The following is a 27,773-nucleotide window of genomic DNA, read 5'->3' as shown; positions in this document are numbered from 1 at the left end:
CCAGGATAAGATATGTTTATCTAATAAGCGACGTCCTAAAATGAAAACTAAGGCAAAACAGGATTCATAACCAACATCCCTACCAAATTTGAAGGACAAATAAATTAAACAGATAGAAATATAAGATTTAAATCGTTTTTATTCCAAATCTATTAATGTATGATTTATGTTTCAAATTAGAACAGTTAAATAAAGTATAATGCCAAATAAATCGTAGGCCACATTTTCACTGACCTTTACCAGTATTGGGCTCAGAAATGTGTTGTTTTGAGCTCTCAAAATATGATACCTCCTTACAATTAAACAATTAAGTACTTCCTGCTTGTCGTGAATGACTATAGGGGATAGAAATTTATATCATAACAATTTGCAAGTTTCGAAATCCTCTCTTTAGCGAAACGTTAACAGCGTCTTAGATACGGGCTGACTTAACGAATACGGCCTTTGGTTATGGAAAACGAATTCTGACGAGATCGGCAAAATTCCGGTCCAAGTTAAGGAGCATCGTAGTGCTACGCATCGAACGTCAATTTGCAATATTGAGGAAAGGGATACTTGCTATGGGCAAGTTCATGCACTTCAGAAGAGTTGGTGCTCAGAGGTGGCGGTGAGGAACACGGGGCGGCAACCCTGTCGGCCAAACCAAAACCAAGTGGCCGAGGAGAACCTCCATAGTGGGGGCACCGAGAGACGCTGTACTGAATGCTCCAAAGGCCTAATTAGAGCGATCAGACCCGAGTCTGCACGGAGACTGATCTGAAGTAGCAAATTTGTCACGAAACCTCATCGGGGATATACTGATATTATGGGAACTGAGATAGTCCCTGGACTCTCATACTTCGGATGAACTCCCGTTGTATGTGAGTACAGCTCGGTTATTTGCGGTTGGCTCCCTAGTGGAAGTTTCATGGGGGTTGTTGGTTTATGCTCAAGCGAGAAGAGACCTTCGGGCCTCGGCGTTGTGTTGCGTTTCAACACGGGTGCCGTACTCCTTAGTTCGGTAGAGATTTAGATAGGTCTTGCATCTACCAGTATGAATGCTAAGCCATGCATTTGGTATAGACTGGTACCGTTGTTGCTTGTCACAGCGGAGCTCTGATTGTGGTCACAAAATCAATCCGTGTCTTAAGAAGACACACTGCACTTCAAGAGAGCCGCATACCTTCGCATAAGACACAGTCTGTTTCCATGTTCCAACTGAAATGTAGCAGTGGGAGAACCTTTTTGCTGCAGAAACGATTAAAACTTCAAATAATTAACCTGTAAATTTTATTAAGCGGCAAGTGTCTGCATATGGCGCGTTTGAAGTTGTCGGATTACGGAAACGTGGAGGTAGATCCTTAAAATTATGGAGCAGGGAGCCTCTTGATGGCTACGCGGGGAATGAACGGGATGTATTGAAATATCGTTACTGTAGTAAAGTGCACAAACAACAAGACAGAAAAATTCACCAAACATTCACAACATTTTTCTACCATATAGCATATGACAAAGGAGGTAGTGGTGAGCTTTTCAATGGTAGTTGGGATGTTAACCGTAAGCTTCTCATCCGCGATGCGCAACTGAATAGGAGGAAGGATCACTTCACTACGATTGTCACGCTCAAGCGAAATCACGGGCGTCCTTCGCAACTGCACCTTACAGCCATAGTAGTTTTACATTGCTTCATCAAGATAAAATCTCAAAGGAATTTGGGTAAAAAGCAGAGTCTACTAGGGTAGCATTTTTCTCCTTTTCGCTATCGGCAATGTCCTTCATGCGGCCTATTCTGGAAGACATGGGGGTTTCAATGAAGCATAACATTTTCCCTCACTCATCTTGGAGAAAAATAACACCAAGAAAATCAAACATGAGCACAATATCGAGAACGTTGACCAGTTTACATATTAATTACTTCTGCCAGATTCCCCTCCAGCAGCTCCTGGCATCGAAATTGTGTCAAGAGAAGTTGCACCTCGTCTTAGAAGAACTACTGCCATACTATTTTACCACTGGTTCCTACCTAGCCTATTTTTGCCGACCGTGGTATCGACCTGTTCTGCGGTCTGTGCTCACCGATGAAAGTAGCATTAGAAAAATAACTACTAGTTACTCATAAGTGACAATAACGAATGAAATATCACGGCCACATACAGATACTCGTGAAAATGTTGATGAAAAAGCGGAAGTGGCGTATTAAGAAAGGGAGGCAATTTTGTTATTGACTTTTCCATACAATGGAGCTCATTATTTCAGGTTAACGGACGGGTGGGTGCATCAGAGTTAAAATAAACTTAATGATCGCAGGTCCATGGATCAACAATTTATGTAAGGAATAATATATAGTCGATGTCAACAGTATTGGGCTTAATATATTTCGCTTCTTCATTACATAACAAATTCAAATTCAAAATAATTGCTAAATTATGAAGGGGTGATCTGATTTCACAAATAATGTTTATGTAGCCTTCCAACGTTGATTTTACAGTTAATATTGAAGAAGTATTGTATATATTCAGCAACGTTTATTTCATCGTTCCCCATTACATATATTCAAGTAAATTGCGTCGCATCTAAAACAAACGTACTCTATTCCGTTTTGAGAAAATAGCGATGACGTTTGACTTTAAAAATATCATTGGATGTCTATTGCTCTGTGCCACTTTGCCACTTGAGAACTAACCTTGGCTCAACTTCTTCTTCAGTGCCTGAAGAAAATATTCTTGAGGCGGCAAATTAATTTTCTCCATTTTCTAAAATAAAAGCACATTTGTAGCTAACATTTCCCCCTGATGTTCTATTTAATATTATTGAATTTGATAGTAGAGTTGTGCATTGCTGGAAAACAATTCCACAAACTCAACTTAATAAAAATTTGGTAGAATTCCGGGGAAAAAGTTAAATACTTTGTAAGGGCTACGTAAAGTCTTTAGTCGAGTTATGATGGGCTATATCATATCGGATTTTTCTACTTCGAAATGTTGCCGTTCATAAATAAATGGGAGGGTGAAATTTATCGAATTATAAGACGAATAATATTAGATTCACTTGGATTCATTTCCAGGTCAGTACGTTCGTCAATAATCTTTCTTCTTGAGAGGATTGAGCAAAACATTCTTGTTTCACTAAATTGATGTCTTTGAAATGTTTTTTCTGTACCTTTAATCGATCTTTATTGTATCTTTAATCAAACTTTTGAAAAATGTTGAATAATAAATCGCGACGGTTCAGGTATGAGAGGTTTTGCGTATCCTATATAAAACCATTTAAGTGGATATTTGTCCCATTAGTATCTAGCACGTAATGTATTATATATGTATTTATTCTGTCAGAATATTCACCTTCGCATGGTACTGACATTCAAAGTCTTAGAAATCGCACTGAAGCGATAACTTGGACCTATTATAACCCTGTTAGTGATAGTGCCACCCAATTTAGTATGATTAAGTTTTATATTATAGCCGCAAAATTTCATAATTCTAGGAGGGAGTTTCATAGTCTATTACTAAAAATTGCAGTAATATACTATTATTGACTTTATTTTAACAAATATCGGTATGGAGAGTATTTCGGAGCATAGGCACCGTATAGTGGCAGCTTTGTGATTTTTTGCAAACTTTTTGGTTGAGTAGGTTTCGAGAATGGGTCCGTCAAAGAAATGAATAGTTTCCAGCCCCGCCAGCTTCGGAAAGTGCTAATCGGGACCTTTCATTTGATAACCCACATGACTTTATTTGCGGAAAAAAACACCTCCTTATGCATGTATGATAGCCCCTCTCAACGTAGGACTCAACTTACTGTATGCGTGGGCGTTCACAATTCTCACCTTCCCAACAAGTTCCATGTCACCGTTGGGAGTGTGACAAATAGCTGTCTGCCAATTCGAGAAGGAATATTTTCAATGAAGCAGTAATCAAGTAGCCAAGATTTTCACACAGCCAAGCCAAATTTTTCCGTTTTCTAAAAGTTGATTTTTGCCCTAAAAGTCTAGTCTAGTAGGAATAATACGTAAATTCACAGTTCAGGTTCGGTCACCTTTATAAGGCTTGAAAATTTATCAGAGAAGTAGAAGAGAACATACAACAGAACTAAATGAATTTAAATTGGGAGTGGGTTAAGTACCGAAATCTGCAACAAAGTTCTAAATAGTTTGTGCTAAAAACTTCTGGAATCTGGAACCTTCATATATAAATGTTTACATAAATAGTTAAATATTAGAGTCGGAAACCTTGGCAACCAGGGGCCAATTGTGCGAAATTATGCGATCAATCCAGAAAAGCCGGAAAGATATTTCTTCTCGATCAAGAAAATTACACAATGCTGTTTTAAACAACTCGGGAAGCTGGAAGCTTGGCGGGGGGATTTCAGGTATGAAAGGTTTTGCTTGCTTCTTCTGCGAGTACATTTAAGTGCAGAACTATCTCATTTGTACGTAGCCCGTTATGTATATGCATTTAGCATGTCAACTTTGTTGCTAATAGTATGATTTTGATCAAACTTGCGGGTAATATGCTTCATATTATATTTTATACTACTACCAACTTTTATAAATCTAGGATAAACTTAAGGGGGTTTTTACTCAATTTTCCCAAAAATATGGTAATATACTATTATTAACTTAATTTGAACAGATATGGATATGGAGAGTATTTTGAGGCCTGGGCACCATATAGGGGCAGCTTCATGATTTTTTCAGATTTTTCAGTTGGGTAGTTTCTGAGAATGGGTCCGTTAAAGAAATCATCACTTCCCACCCCTCCCACTCCGCGCCTTTCTAATAAACCACAAAACTAAGACCGACTTCAAAAAGTACTAATCGAGACCTTTCATTTCATACCCCACATGACTATATTCGGTGGAAACAATTTTTACACCCCCGTTTTCCATGTATGGGAACCCCCGTAAATCTCAACGTAGAAGGATATAACTCACTACATGTCTGGGGGTTCACAGTTCCCACCTTCTCACCAAATTTCGTGTCAATCGATATAGCCGTTTCTGAGAAAAGTGCATGTGACAGGCAGACAGACAGACCGAGAGACAGACAGATATTGAACCGATTTTGATAAGGTTTTGGTTTGCAAACAAAACCTTAAAAATACGTGATTATATTTTTATTGAATCAAGCTAGTGGGTCAAAAACTTATTTGACTTCCGCTTTTGATGAAATAGAGAAATAATCCGCAAATTTCTCCCATGATTTTCTACATTTAGGTCCATTTAGTTTACCACGTCCGATTTGAATGTTAGCCGGGGATTATTACAGATAGTCATATAGATTTTTACTGTTAGCTCCGCTCATGTTATCAAATAAGATATAGCTAGCCATTTTCCATGAGCTATGTTTTAGTTTTAACATCATTAGAGAGAGGTACTGGAGGGACAAACACAGACACAACTACAAACATTCATTACGTGACCGAGGTTCGAACCGATCGAAACAAACCTTCGACCATAAAATAAAAATACAACCACCCAAAAAAAGTCATAAGCCTACATAAAATCCGAAGAATACAACTGAAGTCTAAAAAATAATTTACGTGGATGGTATATTTATATGGTCCAATTCACTAAGAAATGGTGCTAAAATGGGTCAATAAAATAAATAAAATACTGAAAACATTTAATTTCGTTTATATAATTATGATCTTAAATCTCTTAAGATTTCGATTACACAGGAAGCAACTACTTCATCTGAAGGAAACAATTTAATCAAGAAAACTACTTTTTTTAAAGATAAAATTTTCATTCGTTTGTATGTATTCATATAGTAAGAGAGGTAATATATGTATGATATAATATAATAATTTTAACAGGACTCGATGCATTCGAACTCTATGCCTTTGATTTCTTTGATTGAAAATTTGCGAAGAAAATTACTGCTATCAATACAAACTCTTTCCAGAATATTACATATTTTATTTTTTGGATTTTCCACCGCTTCAGGAAAAGTTTCTTCTGACAGGCTTGGCTGATAAGAAATAGAAGAGTTTTTACAAAAAGAAGAACTTATCGCAGATAATATCATGGAAAGGGATTTGAAGTAGTACATTAAAAATCTACAGTACGAAAATGAATATACTAATAATCCTTTTGATTCTGTCATCCCTTTACATGGAGAATCAAATCAACACTCCATTTCCAGGCTGCTTCTGTTTCTCGACAAAATAAAGCACTTAGCCTTTGTTCGCACTGTTAATAATAATATTTGCCGAAATATTTTCCAGTTTTGGTGCGCAAATTTCCAATCCATCGACCCCATACCTTAAATTCCAACTACGTCAAATAGATATATATGCAAAATCCTAGCTTCTCCGTGGTTAAGATTGAGCTTAAACATATTCAACTTTAAACTCAAAGTAGCGATCCTTTTGTTTCTTTATGACAGTCACAATCACACATTCTTAAAGCAATGCACTTATCCCAGCGCTTCATGATTGCGTAAGTGATCTGAATTTCGGTATGCAAGTTTGAGGCCTAGATTCCCTGCAGAAGTATCATCACGACTATCGATTTTGCATCTTCTTCTGCACACAAATATTTATATTAGCGAGCTTTCATTGTTGGGTATTCTGAAATAGTGTCAACCACAGCTTCAGGATAATTGCTGTTCTATTTGGGCATCAATCAATATCACTTAGAAACAATGGGGTTTAGTGCATCGGTTTAGAAATTTCTAAACTGAAATTTCTAAAATATACGAAGCACAGGTTCCCGTAAGGTTCTTTATTTACTAAAAATAAAAAATGTCGACTTGCAATTTCGTTCAAAGCAGATGGCGGACTTATGATTCCTAAAACAAAAATTAGTTCCGCTTCGGTCGGCTTTGGACTGAACTACCAGGGGATTTTTCGTCTCAAAATGGTTCGCACTTATGTCATGTTCGTAAATCCATATAAGAAAACGAATAATACTAAGGAACTACTTTCTTTATGGTGCCCTCAGGGCAGAGTTGAGGCAGCACCTGATGAGTTACGCCTACGTTTCTTATCTAGTGAGCTAAATGTGAGTCGCCAATAGACTTATTGTGACCGAGTCAATTGTATAACCAAGAAGGAATGTTACTGGACAAAATAATCAATATTCATAAGATTTTTTAATGAACTAGGTAATACGAGACTGATAAGTTCCAGTTACTAATTTGGAGGTTTCTGCGAATTTCCAGATGATGGATGTAATTTTTTTCGCCGGATGGATGGTATGAAAAGATCTTGATTAATACTTTTCGAAGCTGGTATTAATTGTTCACATTAATTGTGATAGAGGGGGTGAAGAGGTTTTATACTTAAATCAAGGATTCATGCTCAGAAACTACCTAATGAAAAAAACTATAAAGAAAAAGACGATGACGCTTCTATATAACAGGTTTCAGAATACTCAAATCAAGTCAATAACTAGAATTAGAAAATGTTGTAGTGATACAGATACGCGAAAATATAGAAATACCTATAGTATTTCGGCATATAAATACCTATAGTAATCGGCATACTATACTATCAAAGGAACACAATAGTTCTTTAGGGCATAGTGCACTTTCGTTTTGGCATTATATACATATTATTATTGAAATAGTCAAGTTAGGCTGACATAGCCCTGTAGATTCTCATAACAGTAGTTGAACATGGCTTTTCATTATTTTCTTCCTCAATTTTTTGTCCCTAGAGTACCCAAAAATGGTAGTATAGAGGAATAATTCCTAGTTTGTTGCTACGATATTTTCCATTAGAGTCACTCTCTGCTGTTAGCCACCTTGGGGGACCTCCGCGCAAAACCAACATGTTGGGAGTTCCTTAAGTCCGGCATCCACGTTCAGGTTGGCGTGTTAATTACACCTGCTTAGTCCACATTTGACCGGCGGCCGTAACATGGATGGGGTGCAGTTGGTCTATCAGTTTTGCCTGTTCAGGCGGCCCGTGATCGAATGAAAAATGATTTGGTCAACTAGCTAGACATGTTTGTTTAGGATCTGAGCGAGGATTTCATGTTTAAATTCTATGGGCATCTTTGTCGCTGGTCGATATTTTTGATAAATGTCCACACACAAATGTATCTCAAATTCACATCTCAGGCCTTCCACGTCCAGAGTTGAACTAATGATGTTGCGGCTTGCCAGTACGTGGATGGTATTTTCAATTCAACCAGCGGTCGGGTGCATTGCGGGCTCTTGCGGTGTAACTGACAGGCCGAACTGAACGTGGGTAGATACTAAGGCGGATACCAGTTGGTACCATACAGTATATGTACTTGCTGTGTTGTTATAAACATACAATATTATATTCATAGTGAACACTCCGAGTTGTTTTGCTTTTGATGAGTTCATTGATATGTGTTCCTTCCTTAGCGCAAGATATCCTGCAGTAATTGTTACTGCAATACTAGTATATGCAAAATAAGAAACTTTACTTTTGATGAAAACGGAATCTACAATCAAATGTGTCTTAGTACTTTATAACTACTATAAGTACCTATATATATATATGTATATCTAAGATTTTAACTATAAAGAATATACATTTGAAAAAAAACTATTCCTTGTAAGTAGTAAATTTACATCCGCAACTCAATGAGCCCCCTTTAAACTTAAATCAAAATCGAATAAACAGCATAAGACACAATATGAGGACATGACTTTCTTGTAATCATAGAGGCATTTCCGATACACAAAAAACGCATATCGAGTTGCAGACTTCGTTTGTCAAACGTTCATTGAGCAGAAAAAAAATGAATAAACACAACAGAAACATGATGAAGCATATAACCATATGTGAATATCCGATTCAATGTAATTAACCAGAGAAAAATGATTTAAGGTTTTTGTACATGGGCTTATTTTGAAATCGTGATAATATCAAATGTGATACAATCGAGCTTAAAAATACACTAAGTAGTTTTTCTAAATCAGCTCAATGGTTAGGCAAATAGTTGATTTCGTAAGGACAGGAATGTCAGTATTAACAATTGCTGGTGTCTCGAGGAACGTTCACTTCCATCCATGGGATATAGGCAGGTGCCCTTATTAAATCGTATAATAAGTGGAGAAAGGAATAAACAAGATTATAAGAAAGGCTAATTAGACGCAAGAGCAAGTTTTGAGAAGATGTATTATGTGATTAAGTGAATGGCTATGAATAAAATGAAACATTACATGCTTCGTAAGTCGATATCATTTGCAAAGTAGAATGGCAAAGGCATGGAACTATTAACGAGATTACGTATTCATTACATTTCACTTAGATAATCGATGTACATATTAATCTACATTTCAGGCTGGATTTACTCCTGCCCGTTTTTCGTCAAAAGCGTATTCATTTAAACATGTAGGTATGCATGTGTATATCATAGTTAAGATATGCGAACTCATTTTACTTTATTCGGAAGAGATTGAATTTGAATTTCGTGTTGGCGTTTCTTAATTTGCTTCTAGTTTCTAGTTTATGATTGACTCAGTGATACCTTTTCTCATTACTTTCAATACGACATTCGCAACGAAAAGCAATAGTATTTCAAAGACAAAAAGTGAAATCTCTATCTGCGAAAATCCATCCATACGTACATATATCGAATCAATTAATTTAAATGAATATGTAACCATATCTATCTTCAAACTAAATATTGATGACAACAAAACGAACTTCTATAATGTAAGCATGTATTATACATAGACAGTTGATACCTGCTTAGATCATGTGGACTGATCAAATTTCTGCAAAAAAATATTGGCCAGTTCTGGTTAATTCTAAAGCATGCTTAATTTGATCCGATATGTTAATTAGGAAGTCAAGATCAAATATTATACATTCAGAAATTTATTGTACTTCGTTGTCAATGTTTCCCTTATATTTTAAATTTTTTCTTTTCCCATTCAAAGGGGCTCAGCAGCATTGGCATTTGATAGTTTTGTGAACTTACTTCATTCTGAATAGATCCGAACTTAATTAAAACTTATACTCGTTATGGTGCGATTTGTGAAGTAGGAAGGTACAAACTAACCCATAAAACGCTGGATTATATTTGAGATACGAAATGTTCCATTTGTAGATTACAGCAAAACTGAACCCAAAATTTTTAATTCTGTGAGCTCTTCAATAAAAACGGTTCGCTTGTTTTCGTGAAGATCAGAGTCTTGGCAACTATCTTCGAGAAGATATCGAGTATAAAGTCGAAGACGATGACCAGCAAGGGTTGTCGGCAGAAAATTCAACTCCCAATCCAAAAATCTCAGCACGATTGTATGTGCTGGGAAACAATTAGAAGGAAAATCGAGTATGATGATTTGAGTGGAACCAGCAAAATGTGACGGCAAAATTTTGCTGATTCTTCGCTGTTCGGTTAAAAAGGAAAAATAATCCGTATAAGGTTTATACCAGTGGCGCAGCAGGATTAGCAACATTCGAAATAAATTTCGAATGTTGCTAATCCTGCTGCGCCACAAGTATAAACCTTATACGAAATTAATTTCGAATGTTGTTAATTCGACTTACAGATGCCACCACCGGTGTTCTCCGTGGCATATTCGAACTGCCACGAGGCCGATTAAAAAGAGCAGTAGGCTTTTGCCAACTTTTTTAACATAGTATTAAATAATTCAAGTCACAGTGAACTGGGCAACTTTATCATTTTGAGAAAACAGAAATATAATTCGAAATACAAGAAAGAAATTTCATTTGTCATTCATTAGAGGCAAATTCGTGCAGATCTGAAAATCCCTAAAACCAAACTAATTTCGTGCATCAGTAGCGAATCTTAATCAGAAATAATTCAAAGTACACAAGACACCTAAAGTGGTGACACCGAGGTACTCGCCAGATTGATTAGAACGAGGAAAAAAGGCAGGTTTGTGCGGAAAAATGACCAAGAATAGATTTTCTACGTTAACCCCGTGATACCGTCTAATGCAAAGCGAAACATTCACAAATACAAAATCTTCCTATATAACATGTAGGACGTAAAGGAGACGTTGCAAGGGCGAGGAGACTGGCTAACGAAAGGAAATTGGGACGTAATCAAAAAAAATAAGCAACATAAAGAATTTGGGCGTCTACAAAAGTTACCATATGTCGAAACTAAATAAGAGGACAAAAATTAATACAGACTTAAATTACATATATCTTAGGTTATTCAGCAAAGGTTAAGCAGTTAGACCGCAAAAAAAGGTGTAATTATGAGCCCTAGTGAATATATTAATTTTGACTATCAGACTTTCAGAAGAATACACACTAAACAAGGAAAGAGCTGGTTCCTAGAATACTACATTTGATTGGGATTTGTACCGTGATTTGACGTCGGACACCAGTCGACTCAGCTGTGAATGAGTACCTGAATCAAATCAGGGTAATAATCTCGGGCGAGTCCAATGCTGACCACTTGACTTCCTACAGTGTGCTGTAGTGCACCGTTACGGTCTTGAATGAAGTCCTCTAACACACTTCAGGCCCTGATCCAATATGGATTGTTGCGCCAACGATTATTATTATTATTAGTAGAAGGCAAGCTGTATTAAGCCCGTTGCCGTTTTCACTAGCAGAAATGCTACTTCAAGGGGAATACTGCGCGACATCTCCAAAGTTTTGCTATCTAAACGAAATATGAAAGACGTATTAAATATTAGATTAGCCAAGCCCTCTTCTGGACGAAGATCTGAAGAGAAAGTGTGACCTGTGTCTTGTTTTTCAGTTAACTCCGAGTGGCTAATGTAAACATGTTTTACCCAACGAAACAAAAGGACCGTGCAGGCATTAAAAAGGGGTTTGCTCTGCATTTGCTTGGTCTCTAAATGACTTAACACTCAATATATGTTTATCAGAAGAAATACTCTAATCAAAGCTTATATGCTAATGTTAAAGATGTATCTGGGAAGGCTGCGCATATTTAAGTTGGCAGGAATTTATTATAGATGTTTAGGCCTTTCTCGCTCCGTTCTTGTCATTAGTTGCTGCCAGTTTCTGCTGAAACAGATATTTATCCCATACAAACCTGGAATCAAAGGTTCTTCATCTCTTATAAAAATTTGATATATCTAGGAGTCAACCAACTGAACAACTCATTTTACGGATGCAAGTTTTATTGACTTCTCCGGAGTAGATATTAACTCTTACTTTCATTTCTTTGATTATCGAGGTACCGAATGAAGCATTTCATCGGCACATAGGCCAGGTATCTGTGGACATGTTGATCAGAAGGCGGCAGAGTGATCGATGATTGGGCCAACGTAGAAATACCAATTGCAGAACGAGGTACAAATTTCTTGGAAAGACCTGTTGGGAGTTAACGCACATCTCAGCGAACCTATCGTGATTTTTAAAATTGATATTTTCATCTCTCCGTTTTCCTCTTACGATTTTCCGAATCAACTGTCCAAACGCGGTCTTTTTGTCATACGGGCACAAAGTGATTCGGCAACATCTGACAAAGTTCATGTAAAAACACGTTGCCGCTAACTCACGCACGTATCAGTCGTATTAAAACTTATCCACTTGATTGGGCCAAGAAGAATAGCGAAAATGTATGCTTTTAATTATCAGCAGCCACTCCATCTTTAGATATTGATTGACGCAGAATAGCAAATAACAGTAGTAGCAAACTCAACCCAACCACCAAGTTTGGTCGGAGCGCTAGAAAAACGAATCATAGAAGCGCTGAACTCGCATAAGAAAACAAATAACATTGATATCAAGTGGAATCAGTTGAAAAACGCAACCTAAACACCTGCAGACAAAACGATCGGACACGAACCTCGATACGAAAGGATTGTATAGATCGACAAAGAATACCAGCCGGCAATTGGTGAAAAAAAAAACGTTAAACAATATAAAAGCGGCCCACAAGACCCAAACGAGACAAATATATAGAATTCAGACGTCTCCCGGACTAAAAATGCAGAATGAAAAATGGAAGCATATAAATGACAAATCTGCAGATTGAACGATAAATTTAAGAAGCATAATTTAAGTTCCACGCACAACTTCACGAAAGCAATGACAACAAAGTTCTAGCTCAGAAACGTATCTTGCAGGTGTTAAGCGAAATATTTTATTGGAAATATGGGGTAGGCAGAAAATCAATGAACTCAATATTCTGAGGAGGTTCTCCATGCCAGAACACAATCTCTGCACATCGAGGAAACGGGAACTGTACAGGCACCTGAACTACAGTCAAAGAAGTTAAGGATGCTTTAAAAACGTTCAGAAACAACAATGCGATGGGTGTGGATGGAATACCTGCTGAGCTACTTAAAACAAAAAGAGTGGGGATGGCGATCTTATTTCGTGAACTCAAAAACAGTATTTGGCCTGAAGAAATTATGCCGGAAGATTGGCGCAAAAATATCATTTGTCCTAAAAGGTGAGTAACTCTACTGCGGAAGCAGAGAAGGATATCGTTATTGGGTACATGTTACAAAGTGCTGCCAAAAATAATCGAAAGAAGGTTCGAACACTTCGAAAACCAGGGAGGATCACAACGTGGAAATTCAGCGATTAACAAGGTATTCTCGGTAAAGCAGATATTGGAGACGCGTTGCGAATATTGCTTTGACTCACTTCAAACAGGATTACATACATACCGTATTAATTGCTCGGCACTGTACAAAGCATTGTCTAAATTTTGAAATTCCAAGGAAACTGTGAAAAAGGAGAATGAGAGTAAAATGCGAATGGAAATAAGTCAGCCTAATGCTGAAGTATAGATTCAGTTCAAAAGAAAAAGTAAAAGGGAGCAAAGGAGATCCTCGTGAAGTAGCGAAGGAATTTGGCATAAGGAAGAGAAGACCAAAATATTGACGCAAACCAGGAGGAAGACACCAATTAGGTAAAACGAGACAATAAACGATTAAATGACAATTTTGTATAATGAGGCAAAACTCTCACAGTTCATGCTTGTCAACGAAACCTTGTACACAAGGAAACAAAATGCACAATATGTAAAACTTTAACTCATCGTTCGTTAATTTGTCCTGCATTACATAGTGAGATATGAACGATGAACCAGGGCGTAGGGCAAAAATCAATTCTCTCGAAAATCGAATCCTTAAGAGAATCTTAGGTCCAATGAAAGTGAATAGCGGATGGTGAATGTGATAATTGTACCTATTATAGGAAGCCGCCATCCATATTAAAATTCGAAAGCTCGAGTAGGTAGGTTATGTAGAGAGTATGGACGACACGAATTTTCAGGCTGATATTCAAAAGCAAGGTTGAAAGTGAAGGACCCCTTGAAAAACCTTAAAACAAACGGAAGGGCTCAGTGTACAACGTAAATTGCACGCCGTTTGGTTTTTGAAATTGAAGGACTTTGTCCTTTGAATGTGAAGAGTTGAAACGACGACTTTGGGAGGCTAAACTCTGACATCAGACTGTAGCGCATCTCAGGGTGGATATCAAATACCAGTCGTCTCAAAACCTGGGTCAAGTCAGGGTAGGCGGAATACCGACCGTATGGGATAATACTTTATTATTTTAGCCTAGAAATGAAGCACCATAGCATGCCTAATCAATTCAGAATTCCCAAATCGTGTATAATATGTAATACAGGGTGCGGCAGCATAACTTCCTTTTTTAAAATGCGCTCCACTCAGTTAGTTGATGTCATAGCGGAGCGCTAGTGGTCTCGTTCAAGAGGGGATACTGTAAAGTTTTGTCCCGACAAGGTTCAGTTGCCATCATGCGTTGGAATAGTGAGGAGCGTGCCTTTGCCGTTGAGGTTTACTTGTCAAGCGGATGTTCGGTTATTGCAACACAGCGTGCATTTCGGTTAACAAACAAAACATGGCTACTGGGCTGACACCAACCCTCGAGAATTGCATCAGAAGCCTTTGTATTCACCCAAAGTCACAGTGTGGTGTGCAATTTCCTCAGCTGGAATTATTGGTCCCTGGTTTTTTGAGGAAAATGAGGTTACAGTGACAGTGAATTCGGACCGGTATGTAAACAGAATTTTTTTTCCCGCGGCTAGAAAATTTGGATTTGGGGGACACTTGGTTCCAACAAGACGGTGCAACAGCACACGCTTCAAGAGCATCGATGGCTGTTTTGAGGGAACACTTTCCAGAGCGCCTTATCTCAATTAGAGGCGATTTGGAATGGCCGGAACGCTCTCCCGATCTGTCCCCTTGAGATTTTTTTCTATGGGGTTTTTTGAGATCCCATGTTTATGTGAACCGTCCAAGAACCCTACAAGATTTGAAGACCAACATCCAAGAAGAAATTGCCAACATAACACCTGACAATATCTAGCTAGAATTTTCTAAACGGATTTATTGTAAATGAGGAAATCTTTGTCTTGTAATCAATGGAGATTTCCTTACATAATACTAGAGTATTATCTCCATGCTTAATATGCGCTTATTTTTTCGTACCAAGAGTTTCGCGAGGAAAAAGCTGGTGTTGGGAATTGCGATCATCTAATCGATATAAAGCTTAAAACAAAAGTCATGTGGTGATTTGCGGAAAGCATTTGGTTAACTCTGGCTCTTGGTGATCTAAATAATCTAGTTTTACAGTCGACTTGCCCAAAAATATAATAATACGACGAATATATGTATCTTATTTCTTTTCTTCCTTCGCACTCTGACCATAAACTACGTTACATTCCTAATAGGTACCTTGTAGGGATTCCCAGTAGAGCGCTAACCAGACATAGGCGAAAATTGACTAGAGACTTATACATTAGCACCAATTTCGACTAGACACCTCCAATTATTGATGGATTATTGCGGATTAGGAAAAATTACGAATTAAGCAAATGCGAGGACTAAGTTGAATGTGTTTTATTATTGTCAGAGATTAAACGAATATAAATGTTACAAATTAAGCAAATGTGTTGAGTTCATCGTACCTATTTCACTAAGCAAAAAAGCTCAACACTTACCGGAAATACAAGTGCGCAATTACCTCATGAAAAATGCTTTCATTGCGAGGAGTGACATTTGGCGAACTATTCAGATTTTACTAACGTATTAGGATTGACTAGATCTATTGGAAGAACGTTTTCATTGCTCGAAGATTATATCTCACATCTTTTATACCCACTGCCCTTGTTTGAGCCGACTCGTTCCAGTTCATGTACCTGAAAATATCTAATGCATGCCTCTTTCCATTTCTGACCATTTCGGATGCAAGATGCAATCATAAACATAAACAGACTGTATTGGTTGGTGAAAGAAACGTTGAATGTTTGAATTGAATGTAATCAACAACAAAAACAAAACAACCGAAAAATGCATTATCTTTAGGTCACCTGCCTATACACCATAAACACACTCACCTCTCGACTTGTTTAGTTTCCGTGAAAATTACTTCACATTCGGCGTTCGGTAACTCACTTCTGAGAGTGATGCATTTTTTGGTGGCTCATGGGAGAGGGTCCTTATATGGGCGAAACATTTAGACGTTTTTGTACAAATACAGATATGAATTGAATGTAGTGATTTGGTGGCGAAATGAAAATTTTTAGTACTAGTAGGAGTACTACTAATGAAATAAATGGTATTAACCACATAGGATTTTATGAGTAATTGATTACTAGGAAAAAATCGTAGATTGTAAACGTAGATAGAATGAAAAATATCGATTCTGAGACTTTTGAAATTGACTACCTATTATAGTCTGATGAGATGAGATTCTATCAGACACGGAGTTTACTTGGAAGCCCCTCGAATAAAGGTTTTGACAAAATTACATTGCCTGTGCAATTTCAGAGGGAGGGAGGCATAATTATCATCCTGGGATCAAAATTTCTTCGGCCAACCCTGCCATAAGATTATGCTCAATGTTTTTTTATAGCAAATGATCACATATAGAGAAGGCCTACTAACAAGCACCACCATTACCTTTGGAATTTACTGATAATTTGAAGGGATTCATTGTGAGCTTACGAGGAATGATAACACACAATGGCGTATTGAGACCCATCCACTTTATTGGCCTGATCTGGTACCAAGAAACAAACATTTTAAAATAAGTATCGTTCCGATGCTTGTAGTTCTTCTAAATAAAAATAAAACTTTCTCCTACTACAATATATGTTAATAGTTAGTAAGTACGTATTTCGAGAGCTACTTACTCTCTTCCTCAGTAATTAAGCTAACATTATTTAAATAAATAAATAATTTCCTTAATTCAAACCAAGCAAGTCATATCCAATATAATTTTATTATTATCCTTTTTGGTAGGTAAAAAATGGGAAACCGCATTTCAAGGGATTGGAACTCAGACTGAAGAAGTTCTGCGTCGAGTGCATCTTGATGGAACGGCACAGTTTCAACTCGTCAGCATAGAAAAGTTTGAATTGTATCCGATAATAATCGTGATAGGTCACATATAAATATATTGAAGAGAAGCGAAACCTGTGGTACTCCAGAAAGTACGAAAACACTATTAGATATCTGGCCATGATATTTAACGAATTGAGTTCGATAAAAAGATAAGACCGATAGTCCAGCCAATTAAGAACTGGACCGGAAATGTATAATTTGCTAATTAATATCCCATAGTCAATTCTGTCGAAAGCCTTGCTAAAAGCTGTACAGACTATTTCAACTTGATATCCTTTCTCCATTACACAGAGGACGTCCGAAACAAGGATTATGAGGTTTGAGGTAGTCGATCTACCCTTTCTGTTCACACGTGAATATCGAAAGCAACTTGAAAAGTGCCTTGACGAGTTTTTCCCACAGACTCCGGAGATTTATACACAAGTGGAATTTGTGAAGAAGACAAATAGTAACAACGATAATGATTGTGCATATATTATTCGTTAATTGTCATAAGCAGAAAAATATAAATTAAAAAAATAATTTAGGGGCTAATCTAGAAAACAAGGCATGTCAGACTACGTCGTAGTAAGTTTCAAAGCTTAGCGCTGTTTCTGGCTCACATGTCTCTCGGAATTCCAAATTCGAAACTAATTGCTTTTGGATAACTAACTGTTATATATACTGATATATATGTATGTCGAAGAACAACTGGTGGCAGCGGCGTTTCCTCCGGGAATTTTTGGTGAAGGTTTTTGTAGTTAACAATCTAAGAATAGTTTAAGATATTGAATTTTAAAGCTATTATAAAACAGTACATTGTTTTATTACTATTCGAAGGTAAAATAGTATATTGTAAAAGACATCTGTTTAGAAGCTGTTGTGAAACACTTTGTTTTCATAAAATGCATTTTAGTTATTTAAACAAAATATTTACACGGCAATCCGATTAAGATGGCCTGAGTCAGCGCGACTCAATGCTGCCAGGACGAGACCTCAGTACACCTAGTAACTGTTGTAATAAGTTTACCTAATAAATGAAGGGAGAACAGAAGACCAGTTCTCTGCTAGCTCTGTGATGAATAGGCACCTTCTAAGCTCCTTGTACTGAGTACTTGGTATAGACTCAATTCGTACATGTACGCGTAAAGTTGTTTGTAAACCGATAATTGTATGTGACTTTCCAATTTGTGTATTACAACGTTTTATAATATTGTGAACTGTTGATAAAGGTGACATGAGAAATGAACTAGAAATTATGTCACCCGCCCAAACTTGACATATGTTAATCAGAGTGAAATTATGCGGTATTTCCAACGATTAATTAATTGAAATAATAAAACTTGTTGTTTCTTTTTCGTTGGTGTGGGTATTTATTCTTGCAAATACCGATATTTCGGGAACCACTTGTTCCCTTCATCAGTGCAAACAATGTGCAGATATATAACAACCTTTATGAGAAACCTGAAGGATTATACTATGGAATGGAATCGCTCGTGGATTTTTCGTTATCGAGACTTTAAGCGCGTTTTTCTCAAAACAGTGATTTTCAAGTTGGTGTGCAAGATAATTGAAAAGGTAGTTTTCATATTGCTATTGGTAGGTAGTATTTATATTGCTATTACATAATGTGGTACACAGCTTCTATACACTAGTATCCTCTAATTGAACCTAAAAAATGCGACATATTATTAAAAATCAAATATTTTAAAGCCAAAAATTCTCAATTTTTCTTGAAAGTCGGAACTTTTTTTTTGTTTAAAGCTTAACATTTTTAATAAGTTTTGAAAGTTTTTGACATTTTGCAGGTATAACGAGAAACAATAAAAATATGTTTATAACAAATTGAGATTTTTTTTATTTTTTTAGATGAAAATTAAGGATGCCAAGTTGCACACGGATTTGCCATTGCGTGGCCCTTGAAACAAGCGCAATACCGCTTTCTTGGTTTTCAAGAGTAAAACAAAACTGAAATTTTTCATTCAAATATACCTAGTTAAGACCACATTGTCTAAAATATTTAAAACACAACATTTTTACTGGAGAACCAGAGACAAACTTCGCTCATAGCGATCGTCTTAGTCTTCGGAAACTACACAGAGAATGGTGTAGACCATAAATACCTTGAACTTCCCGAAATCAATAGAAAGATGGAAGCGGATCCCGTAGTTAAAATATATCTACGATTACTACAGTTATTAAGAGTGCAATAATAATAATAATCGGTGATGCAACAATCCAATTCGGATTTGGGTTGTGGGACATGTTAAAGGACTTCACTAACGTTACACTAGGAGGCAATGTGGTTAGCATTTTGCACACCAATGATTATTACTCTAATTTGACTCAGATACTTATTCAGAGTTGAGTCGACTGTTATACGACATTCAGTCACCTGTGCCACCAGTAAGGTTGGAGCTGCGACTTGCCGTTGCTGCAGCTGCCAACAAAATGTATAAAACAGTGTAGACTACTTATTACAATCTCTTCTCAATTGATGAAAAATTTCACCATTTATTTTAACTGCAAAATGAAATTAGGAAGTTTCGAGTAAAAAATCCTGTACTCCTTGAAGCAGTTTTAGAAGTCAGAAAACCTAGTTATGAAAAGGTTTCGGATTCATCTTTACCGCAACAGTGCAAAGATAAATTACAGTAGGAGGACCGTTCAAAGAGAAAATTTGAGAAAGTACCAAAATGCCAAAGTGTCTTCCAACAGTTCAAACTTCCAAATAGTTGAAATAGGTTTCGAAGTTGGGAACAAAGCAAAACAGCATGAATAGGAAATAGACGTCTTGCGAAAGAAAGTAGGAATAGAAATGGAAATACGAAGTTATAGAAGTGTTCGTTTTAAGATTTTATGTAAAAGAAAATCTTACTAAAATCCTCCAATTTACTCGAGAACGGCTGAACATACTTCCACGAAATTATGTGAGAACGTGTGGTCTGTGAATTCTTTTACATACAATGGGTGGTGTAATTGTCGTGTTAAGTTTAAGGGGGCTCCCTACACATGCGAAAGGAGGGTGTAATTTTTTTTCCCATATATGATCATATATTAAATTAATAACTAACTTCGTCAAACTTTTAATATCAGCTGGAGATTGAGGGAGTTAGAACGCAAAACGTAGGCACCATGAAGGTCTCGTTCTCAGAACCTATTGACCTACAGAAACAAAAGCCGAGATAATGCATCTATGCATGCATAAAAGTGTTAGTTGTTTCAAGCATACATATTTCTATGTGCATACAAAGTTTACGAGTAGCGTCCAATTCAAATGAATATATACATTTCGTTTTCATTTTAAGGATTCGTAAATGTATTAAAAGCGTAGGTCCTTAAGGGTATGTTTTTCATTTCGAGTGAATGGGTTATGTACAAAAAAGTATATAACTATATTAATATGATAATATTAATAAACTTTCTGGCAAATCGGGCAAAGAAATCATAAATAAAAGTGAAATTTTGGAGTACAAAATTACAATCCAAACAGGAATATTTTTCACTTCAATAGCCACATCACTCATCAGCTGATTAAAAATCGACCTTTTGTCTTTTACGTTTTCCAATTCCTTACACCTTCAGAAATGTCCTCTTAAAATATTTTGGAAAAAATCGAATTTTAAAGTAGTTTAAAACGGTTGTTAGCGTGATAAGATTTTCAACTTTTCGCAGCCCTCTTGCTAAAAGATGGATTTCTTCTATTCCTTACACTTTAAAACCCTGGTTCTGTTTCAGACTTGCCAATTTTGAAATTAATTGCCTGCTATGCGATGATTTTGAGACGCCAACTTTGGCGCCCTCTATAAAAAAGCTGAATAATGAAAATTAGAAGAAGACATTTTTTGAAAAGTTACTTTATAAGATTTAATAAAGGAGCTTCATAAAAATTGGCTTTTTTGCCTTTTAATGTATGACTGGCACCATGAGCTGAAAAATTTGCTTTCTGGTAATATTCACAACTAAAGTATGCATTCTATATTAATTAAGAAAATGTATTTTTCCCGACTCAAGGCCTCTTTCTCTTCTTTCTGGTCCATTTAAAGATGTGACTAAAACTTCGTCCTAAACAAATTCCTACTGCGACCTGTTAATTGCACTCTTCTCCGACTGCGTCAATCTCACGTGAAGTCTCAACGTACTCAAGAAATTAGCGGCACATTGTCCAATTTGAGCAGTGATCTTGAATTTTCTTCAGGAAAATTACTTGGTGGAGTATAGAACTTGTGATATTGTTTTGTGCATTCAAAACATACCGACAGCAACATGTTGAACTAGCGATTAACAACCCGGTCCCAAAAAATTATTTTACGTATGACAGACAATGTCAACAGAGCGTGCGTGATAATTGTTGTGTACATAAACTCACGGAGGTACAAAGATTGCGTACATATTATTTGGGAACTCAGTTCACAGTGAGAGTCTATAGGCGTACATCTACGGCTGACTAGACTTGTTATCAGATTGTGATTAAAAATGTCATCCAGGCGACTCTTTCGTATTTGAAGTGGATGATGTCGTTTTTGAAACATCTTGAGACAAACAGAACGAAAAAGGAAAATAACTAGGAATGAAGTAAACCGCAGATACCAAATTTAGATTGCTCTGATTGTCAAGTGGACAAGTGTCTAATGGACCTTAGAGACGATGTGTTGCCTCTGAAACGGGGTTATTGCTGACTATTGAAATGCATTTCCATATATGTATGGCTAGGCATTATTGTATGATTGCATGTAGTTACATATGTATGCATATAGCCGTGAATATTGACGTGGATGCCTGGTCGGGATGGCATCGGATTCAAATTTTAAATGTGTACACTTTTACTGGGAATTGGTAGAGATTTCATTGCAGATACATATTGTCTGTCTTCATTGGGTGAACGCTTTCAAATGATATATGATTATGTTATGAAGGGAAATCATCATCCATTCAAAGTTATTTTCTCCTATGTTACTGGTCAACTCATCTAAGCAGGATTTTCGAGAAGGGAAGCACAAAAACACTTCCTGCTCCCTATTACTAAAATCACGATGTACTTCAATCACTAATGAAGTTATTTCGAAAGCAAATATTGTTTCATATCGTCTTCACTTCACAGTAAGTTCATTTAACCAGCAAAAAGCTAATTGCTCTTCAGTAAATATCTGATACTCGATATTCACCTTAGATAAGGCATTTCCATTAAAAATAGTTTCCATTCCTCAATAGCCGACGATGGACATTGAAACCTGCTGTCCGATTTGAGTATGGGTTTCAAATCTGATTCATATTGAGAACTCTATGTACTGACGACGATGATGAGTTGTATATTTTTCGAAACTGTTCATTCCGATTTTCATCAAGTAAAAGCAATATGAAACAAGGGGCTGATCAGAAACATCAAAGCCAGTTCTTAATTAAAGTTCCTTCACTGGGCCGTGTAACAACAAAACATCAATCATTCTGTGTCCATGTAGAGTCCGCGGCCATCACCAAAGTAGGGGGGAAATGAGTCCCATTTAGATATCGATCGGTATCTGACATCGAGATAGGGCGAGTATGTGGTCGGGCCATTTCAGAGCTGCATTGCAAAGGTAACATCAAATCAAAGCCGAACCTGAGCACAACTGGGCCGAATGAGGCGTTGAAGCTTACTACTTTCAGCTAGATGAGTGACCCCATGGCGCAGACAACTGTTAACCTTATCGCGGCGTTTGTAATTCAATCTATTTGGAATACAGGTGCACAAAGGTGGCATCACTCTATTCTGGGACACCACATTTAACCCAAAACCGTATATCAGATCAAAATGATAGAAAAGAAGTATCACTAGTTTCTCAAAATCGTAATTCATTGTTGCGGGATGCTAAGATTGGGGACAAAATGCCGAATACGATTTGATTTTCAATTTTCGAACCTTAGCAGAAAACTACACACTGCACTTCATTGCAACTGCAGGGAAGATAATTTTGCTATTGATGTGTTACCTCACTAAACACATAAAAATTTTTTTCCGAATTTATTGAACTCTTTTTTGGAAAGCCATTTAATATGATGAAATTGGTTAAATTATTATCAATTCCCTTTTTCTAGCTTTTCTATGTCCATAGATTCGTTTCCACCTCTACGCGGAAACCAATGAACCGCGAACTTGAAATTTTCGTTTTTCCGATTATTTTCCAGATTATTGGAACGTTGCTCCGTTCACTTTTGCATAATATAATCGTGAAAGGGACGTAGCGTTGGAACTGATGTGGTTGCGAAGTTAGAACCGTTCTAATTTTTCATTTGGTCCTCTGCGGACTTCGCCAATGCTCCATCACGACTCAGGTGCTACATTGCAACAGTTCCAGTTCACTTGATTCACAAAGCAAGAAATATGGTGCGGCTTGAGTTAACATTCACATCCGGATTTGAATATATGTTCAAATATATGTAACATACATACGTATAAATATGGAGAATTGAATCGATTGCATGCCAGGTGAACCGGGAAAAGAATGAGATGAGTTTACCACCAGTTAAATCCATCTCCTGCGTGGTGTTTAAGCGGTTTCACTGAAACCACGAATCGAGGGCGCGCTCAGCAGGCCTTTATTCTCTTTGAATCCGCTTTGGGTACGAATTGTGGAATCATTTCTTCTTTATTCGAGGGTTGATGAATTTGCCCTGGTGTAAATTTTATTTAGTGAAATGGTGTTTAAAAAAGCTTCAAAGAAACCACAAAACTGAAATAAATGGACACGTAGAAAATTTTTGGAGTGAACTGGAATTTGTAGAAAAATTGTCGATGAATGGGGGTATTTATGTAAAAGAGAATACATTTTTAAAGAGGTCCTTCTATTTGAAGCAAAAAAGAAAATTCATAAAAAAGATAATTACGCATGCGGGGAATAGAACAAACTATATGGGCAAAACTTTTTCAAAATTTGTTTAATGCATTTTTCAAGGTTTTGTTTGAGGTGAATGAGGGTGAATCCTCTCTAGAAACTCAAATGTATACGTGAAACAAGGTAAAAAGTTGGCTGCAGGAATCGAAAAATATTGGAATACATAAATCCGAATTCTTTCTTGTAAGGTTTGTAAGATAATGTAATATGGACAGTACTTTTTAACCTCCATATCTTACCTCTCTTATCTGTATATCTCAGAAATATTATTTACCGTTGAATGATGGTCTAGCATAAGTAAAATGCGAAAATGTTTAACTACTGTCAAGACATAACTAATCACCAGTTTGGCACTTTTTCTTTACTACATTCCCATATGAGGCTCCGGAAGTGCACTTCGCTAAGCGTATTTCTCGTTTTTTTTTTCGACGACTTAGTAAATGTTTATTCAAAAACGATTCAGAGCATTGATTAATATATGGTATGTAGTGGAGTACATGCAAAAAATGTTTTCAAAAGGAAAAATTTTAAAATGGCAGATATACAGTTGTTTTTTAAGAGTGTTTTTTAAAAACTGGTTCGCGATGGACACAATATCTCGACAACGGTTCAGCCGAAATCAGAATTAAAAAAAAATAGTTAGTATATCGTATTATTTAGTCGCTAAACGAAAGATTTGCAAAATACTCTTAAAAATGGCGGCGATTTTAACAAAATATTTGCTTAATTTAGGTTTTTTTACTTAAAAAAATATATATTTTTAAAAGAATTGAAAACTTTTCGCTCAGCGCTGTTTACCGCAAAGGCATTTCTTTTGCAGACTCCAAAACGTTGCTTCGATGCTGGTTACAAGCCATTAAAGCTCCTCTTACGACTGCAACTACAACCGGTATATACGGCGATGAAGGTTCAAAAGTCTTATAAGTAGCTACAACTTCGGGCCCAATGCTCCGATTGTTCTGAATTTAGCTGAGAATATTCCTGAGATAATGTACTTAAAGAATATGTAATAAAATTTTTCCAATTTCTGCGGCCATCATAACCCATCACACTGTATATAATCGCTTAAGGAGGGACATACTTGTAAACTGCCAAAATCAAGTAGGTAAGATAAGAAACGTTATATTTTCAATATTTTAAATGACGCGGCCTTAACTAGGTATATTTATATGAATTAACTAATTCCTCTTTTACTCTTACAAAAAAAAAAACGGCGATAATATTTGTTTCGAGGACGTTGCCATCAGAATGACAAATCGAGAAAACCTAGCGTCCTTAATTTCTATCTGAACAAATCAAAAATTTCAGGAGTATAGTTTCTAGTTGAACCTATAAAATGTTAAAAAATTTCCCAATTTATTAAATATTTTAAACTTTAAACAAAAAAGCACGAAATTTCAGTAAAAATTGAAACTTTAAACCTTTAAAAAAATATTTTCTTAATAATTCGCTTTTTTTAGGTTCAACTAGGAGATACTAGTGTATAAAAGGTGTGTGCAAGAAAATTCATAGACCAGTAGCTTACTCCAAACTAGAATTTTTATTTTACAGTGTAGATATATATTTTGGGAGCAACTTACCCCCTTCATCAGTACAAAGCTACTGTTTGTGTGCAAAATTAAGAGAGTATTTTTTGAGTTATCTTGCACACTGTTTGGAGAAAAACACGTTTAAAATTTCGATAACCAAAAGTCAATAATTGTAAAGACTTGCAGCCGTTCAGCGATCCCATTCCATACTGCAATCCTTCAGCTTCCCCGTAAAAGTCGATATGTATCTCTCCTTTGAGTGAAGGGTTTACATGCTTAGCCAAATATTACACGAATGTTAATAAAATGACTTTAGAAATTCTGCAGTAACTAATACTAACTGTATAAGGAGTCGAATAACATCTAGAAACCACTTCGGTAACCTTCTTCCCAGAGCAGAGGCAAGGCAGCATCGATCAGTTACCTCTGCCCTGGATGAAACCGCAATTCGGTTGCTTTTAAAAATTCAGTGCTATCCTAAAAAGAGGAGACTAACAAAAAAACGGTCATTAGCTTAAGGGTGATTTTTATATACATACAAGAGGTAAGATAAAGATAAATATGTGTATATCAGAAAATAGTGAAGCACACATGGAAAATCCACGGAGTCTTAGGTCTGATTATTTTCAATAGGTTGTCTGCCTATTGAAGATCCCAGATTCCTTGATAACCGTTAGTTGATTGCGAAAATGGACTCATTATGCCGACAGGATCTGTGAGTTTTTTTCTATCCAAATATTAAGGGGGTCATTACGTGTGTCGGATCCGCGGAATCGAATTTTTTTTGGCATCAATTGTATCTAGATATAGTGTAGAATATATGGGCAAAGTGATTTTTTGATATTCGGAGTCGTTCGGAAATTATAGTGTTAAACACGTGATGAGTCACATGCTAGATTTACGTCGATCGTCGTAATAAAGCTCGTATTTATCGATCCGAATGGCGTTCGAATGGCTTCGCTAAAAGGGCGAGAATTGAAGCCAAGGCCGTACATGTGTTTCTTCAAGAAACCTCAGGTTTATGGTCTAGGTATAGCAGATTAATGGTCAGTTAAGATTTTATGGCTAAAAATCGCATTCTACTTTTTAAATGCGTTGTTCTCGAAACCGCATGTTGAAAATCGGTTGCCACCGTAGCCCAAAATCTATTCAACGAAATTCTTTGAAATTTTGGCGATTTTCTACGGTCCGCAAACTAGGATAATAGCGATTCATTCAGTAGTTTTTTTTTATTGATTGAAGAAACCGCATAAAACCACCAAAATTCAAAAACAAAAGTTTAACACGGCATCAAAAATTTAGTTTTCAATATTTTTTAATAATTCTAGTTTACGGACTGTAGTTAAGTCTGTACGTTAAAATGCCGTTTACTTTTTTCTTTAAGATGATCGCATCGCCCTCTAGCGTGACAGCACAAAAACACCTTTTTTTGGAGATGGGTGTATAAATTGCCCTGTATTTAAATAACGAACTATGTGATCGGGCTCCAAAAAACATGCTCAAGATATTAATAAATCTATGGTAAAAAATTCGTATTTGTATCTTTCCCCATTCTTCACAAAAAATTTCTGAAAAAAGCCAAAAAAAACGGCCTTCACACGGAATGACCCCTTTAACTACACTACTAGGATCTCTCCGATCCCTCTTTATATGCTTTAAGAGCCCGTGGATGAAAATCCGAAAAAATCCAAAATGAGGATATTGTAAAATACTGTAAACTTATTCACTTTATCATTGCCTACTATGTAATATTTTCTCTAAAAATACTGTAAACTTATTCACTTTATCATTGCCTACTATGTAATATTTTTCCTAAAATACTGTAAATTGATATGTACCGGCCTACTAAGTATAGGTAAAAATTGTATAAAAAAGGAAATATAAATTAAAAATACGTAGTTCGTTGGAACTATCAAACTCAAGCTTAACGTGTTTCATTCTGTGGAGTCCAAGCAATTCGCTGCTCCCATAATTTACACTGCTTGATTAGGTCATTGTGGAGTTCAGGCAATTGCTGCTCCCATAGCTGGTTAGTCTGGAGTTTTGGCATTTAGCTGCTCCGACTAACCATAATCTAATCTAGAAAGAAAGAAGAATAAGGTATTGCCAAGTGGACTGGCAACAATCACATAAGGTGGCACATCA

The 27,773-nt window shown here is 36.5% G+C and overlaps 1 protein-coding gene across 1 annotated transcript in view; it reads right to left on the bottom strand.

Annotated features, from left to right (window-relative positions):
- Positions 1 to 27,773, bottom strand: part of LOC119649228 (fringe glycosyltransferase) — a 215,841-nt gene that overhangs the window by 165,570 nt on the left and 22,498 nt on the right. The window lies entirely within an intron of this gene.

This window comes from Hermetia illucens, chromosome 2 (assembly GCF_905115235.1).
Source record: "Hermetia illucens chromosome 2, iHerIll2.2.curated.20191125, whole genome shotgun sequence".
In the NCBI taxonomy this organism is placed as follows: domain Eukaryota; kingdom Metazoa; phylum Arthropoda; class Insecta; order Diptera; family Stratiomyidae; genus Hermetia; species Hermetia illucens.
Note: the sequence above shows the minus strand (reverse complement) of the source record. Positions and strands in the feature narration are given on the sequence as shown.